We start from the raw sequence: 8,362 nt of genomic DNA on the forward strand, positions 1-8,362 counted from the left end.
CTCCATTTATCATGATGCTGCTTATTGGTCCAGTTGTGAGGATTTTCATTTTATTTATGTTGAGGTGTAATCCATACTGCAGACTGTAGTCTTTAATCTTTATCAGTAAGTGCTTCAAGTCATCTTCACGAAGTTGTGTCGTCTGCATATCACAGGTTGTTAATGATGGTCATATATTAGTTCAAGTTCCATTCTGTTGTACATGGGGTTGCTATGAATGAGAGCTGACTCGACAGTACCTAACAACAACAAAGTTCAAGGTGAAGTGGAAGACAATTAAAACAAGTCCATGAGAACCAAAATATGACTTTGATATATTAATAATATTAATCCTGATGCTGCATTCTTCTTCATGTAGGGCAGCTTCTCGGATTATATGCTCAGCATACAGATTGAGTAAGTATGATGAAAGGATACAACCCTGACACACTCCCTTCCTGGTTTCAAACCAGGCAGTATCCCCTTGGTCCATTCCAACAACAACCTCCTGGTCTATGTACAGGTTCCTGATGAGCAAAATTAGGTGTTCTGGAATTCCCATTCTTCTCAAAGTTAACCATAATTTGTTATGATCCACACAGTCAAATGCCATAGTCAATGAAACACAAACATCTTTCTGGTATTCTTTGCTTTCAGACAAGATACATCTGACATCAGCAATGATATCCCTCATTCCACATCCTCTTCTGAATCCAGCTTGCATTTCTGGAAGTACTCTGTCAATATTCTGCTACAACTATTTTTGAATTATCTTCAGCAAAATTTTACTTGCATGTGATATTAATGATATTGTTTGATAATTTCCACATTGTGTTGGATCACCTTTTTTTGGAATGGGTAAAAATATGGTTTTCCAGTCAGTTAGCCAAGTGGCTGTCTTCCAAATTTCTTGGCATATATGAGTGCCTCCAGGGTAGCACCACTTGTTGGGACATCTCAATGGGTAGCCCATCATTTCCTGGACCCTTGTTTTTCACCATTTCCTTCAGTGCTGCTTGGACTTCTTCCTTCAGTACCATTGGCTCTTGATCATATGCCACCTCCTGAAATGGATGATCATCTACCAGTTCCATTTGTATAGTGACTCTGTGCATTTCTTCCTTCTTCTTTGATGCTTCCTGCATCATATAATATTTTGCCCATAGAATATTTCATATTGCAACTTGAGGCTTGAATTTTTCTTCAGTTCTTTCAGCTTGAGAAATGCTGAGTGTATTCTTCCCTTTTGGTTTTCTAACTCCAGGTCTTTGCATACTTCATTATAATAATTGACTTTGTCTTCTCAAGCTGCTTTTTGAAGTCTTCTGTTCAGCTCTTTATCTTGTCACTTCTTCCATTTGCTTTAGCTAGTCTCCATTCAAGAGCAAGTTTCAGAGTCTCTTCTGACATCCATTTTGCTCTTTTCTTCATTTTCTGTCTTCTTAATGACCTTTTGTTTTCTTCATATATGATGTTCTTGATGTCAGCCCACAATTCAACTGGTTTTTGGTCATTGGTGTTCAATATGTCAAGTCTATTCTTCAGATGGTCTCTAAATTCAAGTGGGATATAATCAAGGTCATATTTTGGCTCTTATAGACTTGTTTTAATTGTCTTCCACTTCAACTTGAACTTTGCTGGTATTGTTAGGTGCTGTTGAGTCGGCTTTCACTCATAGCAACCCCATGTACAACAGAACAAAACTTGAACTTACATATGAGCAATTGATGGTCTGTTCCACAATGAGCTCCTGCATTGTTTGGGCTGAAGACACTGAGCTTCTCCATAGTTGCAGTTGATCTGATTCCTGTGTAATCCATCTGGAGAGGTCCACGTGTTTATGTTGTTGAAAAAAGTATTTGCAATTAATAAGTCATTGATCTTGCAAAATTGTATCATGTGATTTCCTGGGTCATTTCTGTCACCAAGGCCATATTTTCCAGCTACCAATGATTCTTCTTTGTTTCCAACTTTTGCATTCCAGTCACCAGAAATAATCAAGACATCTTGATTGCATGTTTTGTTAATTTCAGACTGCAGAAGTTGGTAAAAATCTTTAATTTCCTTGTCTTTGGCTTTAATGGTTGATGCCTATATTTGAATAATAACAGTATTAACTGGTCTTCTTTGTAGGTGTAAGTATAGTAAGTATATTATCCTATCACTGACAGCATTGTAGTTCAGCACAGATCTTGAAACATTGTTTTGATGATGAATGCCATGCCATTCCTCTTCAAATTATCACTTCCAGCAGAAGATCATATGATTGTCTCATTTGAAATGGTCAAAACAACTTCATATCAGCTCATTAATGCCTAGGATATCGATCTTTATGCATTTATTTCATTTTTGCCAACTTCCAATTTTCCTAAATTCATACTTCATACATTCCATGTTCTGATTATTAATAGATGTTTGCAGCTGTTTCTTCCCATTTTGAGTCGTACTCCAACAGCCAATGGAGGTCCTGAAAACTTTATTCCATCCACGTCAGTAAGGTCAACTCTACTTTGAGGAGGCAGCTCTTCCTCAGTCTTATTTTGAGTGCCCAACCTGAGGGGGTCATCTTCTGGCACTATATCAGACAATGTTTTATTGCTATTCACAATATTTTCACTGGCCAGTTCTTTGAGATATGGATGGCCCATTTCTTCTTCCAAGTCTGTCTAGTCTGGAAGCTCTGCTGAAACCTGTCAATCATGGATGATTCTGCTAGTATTTGAAATACCGATAGCATAGCCTCCAGCCCCACAGCAACACACAAGCCAACACAGTACAACAAACTGACAGATGAGTGGTGGATATATATATCCTATCTAGCAATTTTCCTTCCCCTCCCATCCCATCCCTGGTAACTACCTAAGAAAATTACCTTCCATATGTAAACCTTTACTCGGCTTTTTACAATGGTGGACTAGTATAATATGTGTCCTTCTGTAATCAACTTATTTCACTCAGCATAAAGTCCTCCAAGTTCATCTACTTTATGTGGTATTTCATGGATTCTATATTATTCTTTAGTGTTGCATGGTATTACATTGTGCGTGTACCACACTTTGGTCATCCATTCCTCTGCTGATGGGCACTTAGGTTGTTTCCATCTCTGTGCTATTGAGAATAGTGCTTCAGTGAACATGGGTGTGCGTGTATCTATTTGTGTCCTGGCTCTCACTCCTTTAGGATATATGCAAATGGTATTTCTATTTCCAACTTTTTAAGGAATAGCCATACTGATTTCCACAATAGTTGTATGATTTTACAGTCTCAGCAGCAGTGTACAAGAGTCCTAATCTCTCCACATCATCACCAGCATTTGCTATTTTCTGTCTTGTTGAACTTTGCTATTAGTGCTGGGGTGAGATGGTATTCATTGTTGTTTTGATTTGCATCTATCTCTCTAAACAACAACAATAATGGCTAATGATTATCAATATTTCTTCATGTGTTTGTTGGCCTCCTGAATATCTTCTTTGGGGAAGTGTCTGTTCATGTCTTCTGCCCATTTTTTAATTGGATTGTCTTTTTGATGTTGAGGTGTTGGAGTTTTCTAAAAATTTTAGAGATAACTCCCTTACAGATGTGTCATTGCAGAATATTTTTTTCCCAGTCTGTAGATTTTCTTTTTTTTTACTCTTTTGGACAAGTCTTTTGATACACGTAAGAATTTTACTTTTAGAAGGTCCCAATCATCTAGTTTATTTTCTGCAGTTTGTGCATTTTGGGTTATGCTTGACAGTCTACTTATGTCATAAAATAGGGCCCCCAAGTTTGCCCCTATTTTTAATTTGATGAACTTTATAGTTTTAGGTTTCACATTTAAGTTGTTGATCCATCTGGAGTTTTTCTATAAGGTGTGAGGTATGGATCTTGTTTCATTTTTCTGCAAATGGATATCCAGTGTTGCCATCATCATTTATTAGACTATCTCTTCCCCATGTAATGGGTTTTGGCCCTTTGTCAAAGATCAGCTGACCATAGGTGGATGGATCTTTTTCTGGGTTCTTAATTATGTTCCACTTGTCCATATGTCTGTGGTTGCACCAGTACCAGGCTGTTATGACTACTATGGCTGTATAGCAGATTTTGAGATCCAGGAGTGTGAGACCTCCTACTTTGTTCTTCAGTAGTGCATTGCCTATCTGAGGTATCTTTCCTTTCCATATAAAATTAGTGATTGTCTTTTCCATGTCCTTAAAGATGGAATTGGGATCAGGATTACATTGAATATATAGATTGCTTTGGGTAGTGCTGACATTTTCACAATGTTCAATCTTCCTATCTATGAGCATGGTATGTTCTTCCATTTTTGTAGCTCTCTTATAGTTTCTTGAAGTAGTGTTTTGTAGTTTTCTTTGTATAGGTCTTTTGTGTCCTGGTAGGATTAATTCCCAAGTATTTTATCTTTTCCACCACTTGTTTATCAGTTTATCATACTGTGGTGGCTTGTGTGTGGCTGTGATGCTGGAGGCTATGCCACCAGTATTTTAAATACCAGCAGGGTCAACCATGGTGGACACCAATGACTGAAAATCAGAGGAATTATGGGATGACATCAAAAACATCATCCATGAAGAAAGCAAAAGGTCATTAAAAAGACTGGAAATGAAGAAAAGACCAAAATGGATGTCAGAAAAGACTCTGAAACTTGCCCTTGAATGGAAAGTAGCAAAAGCAAATGGAAGAAATGACAAGATAAAAGAGCTGAACAGAAGATTTCAAAGAGAAACTTAAGAAGACAAAGTCAATAATTATAATGAAATGTGCAAAGACCTGGAGTTAGAAAACCAAAACGGAAGAACATGCTCAGCATTTCTCAAGCTGAAAGAACTGAAGAAAAAATTCAAACTTCAAGTTGCAATATTGAAACACTCTATGGGCAAAATATTGAATGATGCAGGAAACATCAAAAGAGGATGGAAGGAATACACAGAGTCACTGTACCAAAAAGAATTGGTTGATGTTCATCCATTTCAGGAGGTGGCATATGATCAAGCACCAATAGTACTGAAGGAAGAAGTAGAAGCTGCACTGAAGGAATTGGCAATGAACAAGGTGCCAGGAGTTGATGGAATACCCATTGAGATGTTTCAACAAAAGGATGCCCTTCTGGAGGCACTCACTCAGTTATGCCAACAGATTTGGAAGACAGCTACCTGGCCAACTGACTGGAAGAGATCATATTTGTACCCATTCCAAAGAAAGGGGATCCCACACAATGTGGAAATTATTGAACAGTATCATTAATATTACATATGAGTAAAATCTTGCTGAAGATAATTCAAAAATGGTTGCAGCAGTATATTGACAGAAAACTTCCAGAAATGCAAGCTGGATTCAGAAGAGACATGGAACGAGGGATATCATTGCTGATGTCAGATGGATCTTTTCTGAAAGCAAAGAATACCAGAAAGATGTTTACTTGTGTTTTATTGACCATGCAAAAGGATTTAATTTTGTGGATCATAACAAATTATAGATAACATTGAGAAGAATGGGAATTCCAGAACACCTAATTGTGCTCATCAGGAACCTGTACATAGACCAAGGGGCTGTTGTTGTTTGAACAGGACAAGGGGATATTACATGGTTTAAAATCAGGAAGGGAGTGTGTCAGGGTTGTATCCTTTCACCATACTTAATCAATCTGTATGCTGAACAAATAATCTGTGAAGCTGGTTTATATGAAGAAGAATGTGGCATTAGGATTGGAAGAAGATTCATTAACAACCTGTGATATGCAGACGACACAACTTTGGTTGCTGAAAGTGAGGATGACTTGAAGGATTTACTGATGAAGATTAAAGACTTCAGTCTGCAGTATGGATTACATCTCAACATGAAGAAAACAAAAATCCTCACAAGTGAACCAATAAGCAGCATATCACAATAAATGGAGAAAAGATTGAAGTTGTTAAGGATTTTGTATTACTTGGTTCCACAATCAACCAATGGAAGCAGCAGTCAAGACATCAGATGATGTAGTGCCAGATGATGTAGTGCACTTGGCAAATCCGCTGCAAAAGACCTCTTTCAAGTGTTGAAGAGCAAAGATGTCTCCTTGAAGACTAAGGTATGCCTAACCCAAGCCATGGTATTTTCAATTGCCTCATATGGATGTGAAAGCTGGACTATGAATAAGGAACACAGAAGAATTTATGCTTTTGAGTTGTGGTGTTGGAGAAGAATACTGAAGGTACCATCAACTGCCAAAGGAACGAACAAATCTGTCCTGGAAGAAGTGCAGCCGGAATGCTCCTTGGAAGTGAGAATGGGCAGAGATTGTCTCACCTGCTTTGGTCATGTTGTCAGAAGGGACCATTCCCTGGAGAAGGATATCATGCTTGCTAAAGCAGAGGGTGAACAAAAAAAGGTGAAGGCCCTCAACAAGATGGACTGACACAGTGGCTGCAACGATGGGCTCAAGTATAGCAAGGATTTTGAGGCTGGCACTGGGCTGGGCAGCGTTTCATTCTATTGTACATATGGTTGCTATGATTCGGAGCTGACTCGACAGCACCTAACAACAACAACAGCTTTTTAATCTTTCTGGTAGCTATTGTAAATGGTATTGATTTCCTTTTCAGAGACCTCTTTGCTAGTGTAGAGGAACCCAATTGATTTTTGTATGTTGATCTTGTATCCTGCCACTATGCTAAATCTTTCAGTAAGTTCCAGCAGTTTTCTTTGTATAGGATCATATCATCTGCAAATAGGTATAGTTTTACTTCTTCCTTACCAATTTGGATGCCTTTGATTTCCCTTTCTTGCCTTATTGCCCTAGCTAGGATTCCCAATACAATGTTGAATAGAAGCGGTGGTAGAGGGCATCCTTATCTGGTTCCTGTTCACAAGGGAATGGTTTCAGTTTCTCCACCGAGAATAATGTTAGATACTGGTTTTGCATATATGCCCTTTATTATGTTGAGGAATTTCCCTTCTATTTTTATTTTTCTGAGTTTTTTTTTTTTTTTGAATCAGAAATGGGGGTTGGATTTTATCAAATGCCTTTTCTGCATCAATTGATATGATTATGTTGTTCTTTTCCTTTATTTTATTTATGTGGTGGATGAGTTGATTGTTTTTCTGTTGAACCATCCTCGCTTACTTGGTATGAATCTCACTTGGTCCTCATGTATTATATTTTTGGTAGGTTGTTGGAGTCTATTGGGTAGGATTGTGTTGAAGATTTTTGTGTCTATATTCATTAGATGTTGATCTGTAGTTTTCGTTTTTAGTGGTGTCTTTGCCTGGTTTTGGTATCAGGATTATGCTTGTTTCATAAAACGAATTTTGGAGGATTCCATCCTGTTCTATGTTCTGGAATAGTTTGAGTAGGATTGGTATCAGCACTTCTCTGAATGATTGGTGGAATTCTCCAGTGAAACCATCTGGGCCAGGACTTTTTTTTTTGCTGGCAATATTTTTTTAATGACCTATTCAATTTCTTCCTTTGTTATGTGTCTGTTCAAATAATCCACCTCAGTCTGTTTTAGTTTAGGTAAATAGTGTGCTTAAACACAAGTTTTGATAGGGAACTTACTACCCAGTCTTTGTATTCTTCATAGATTTAGCCATGCTAATGCATGACAAGGAGCCCTGGTAGTGCAGTGGTTAAGGACTCCATTGCTATGTGAAAGGCTGGCAGTTCATACCCATCAGCCACTTCGTGGGAGAAACACGTGGCAGTCTGCTTTTGTAAAGATTAAACCAAACCTCACTGCCATCAAGTTGATTCCAACTCACAGGGACCCCCATTACGTTTCCACGGCTGTAAATCTTTACGGAACCAGACTGCCCCATCTCTCTTCCACGGAGCAGCTGGAGATTACAACCTTGGGAACCTTATAGGGCAATTCTACTCTGTTCTGTATAGTTGGTATGTGTTCCAATTGCCTCGATGGGAATTTTTTTTTTTTTTTTTTAAATGCATGACACTAAGTCATTTTCATTGTTGCATTCCATTCTGTAGATATATCCTATCAATGCTCCTGTGACTGGCGTTCTGGTAATTTGTTGCTACTATGAATGCTACAAAAATTCTTCACAGACATGGTCATCAGCTGCTATGCCTCTGTTTACTTTCTGATTTGTTGATAGTTTGGTCAATACCCTTGTCTAATAATGAAATGTTTTGAATCTTACCTCTGCTAGTGTATGTTCCTTGATGCACACATGCTGTTTTTCTATAATACTTAAAAGTGAAAGGATTGTAGGTTTCAATCTCAAAAGATTATAAATGCTAAATGTACCTTCCACCAATTTTAATCAGTTCCTTTTCTTCTTTTTTTAATTTTTTTTAAATATTTCTTTTAATTGATTGATTGATTGATTTTTTATTTATTGTGATTTGGGTGAAGATTTACAGAGCAAATTCACTTTCCAT

The sequence above is a fragment of the Orycteropus afer genome, unplaced genomic scaffold, assembly GCF_000298275.1.
Source record: "Orycteropus afer afer isolate SDZICR_OR568_19922 unplaced genomic scaffold, OryAfe1.0 scaffold00054, whole genome shotgun sequence".
Classification (NCBI taxonomy): domain Eukaryota; kingdom Metazoa; phylum Chordata; class Mammalia; order Tubulidentata; family Orycteropodidae; genus Orycteropus; species Orycteropus afer.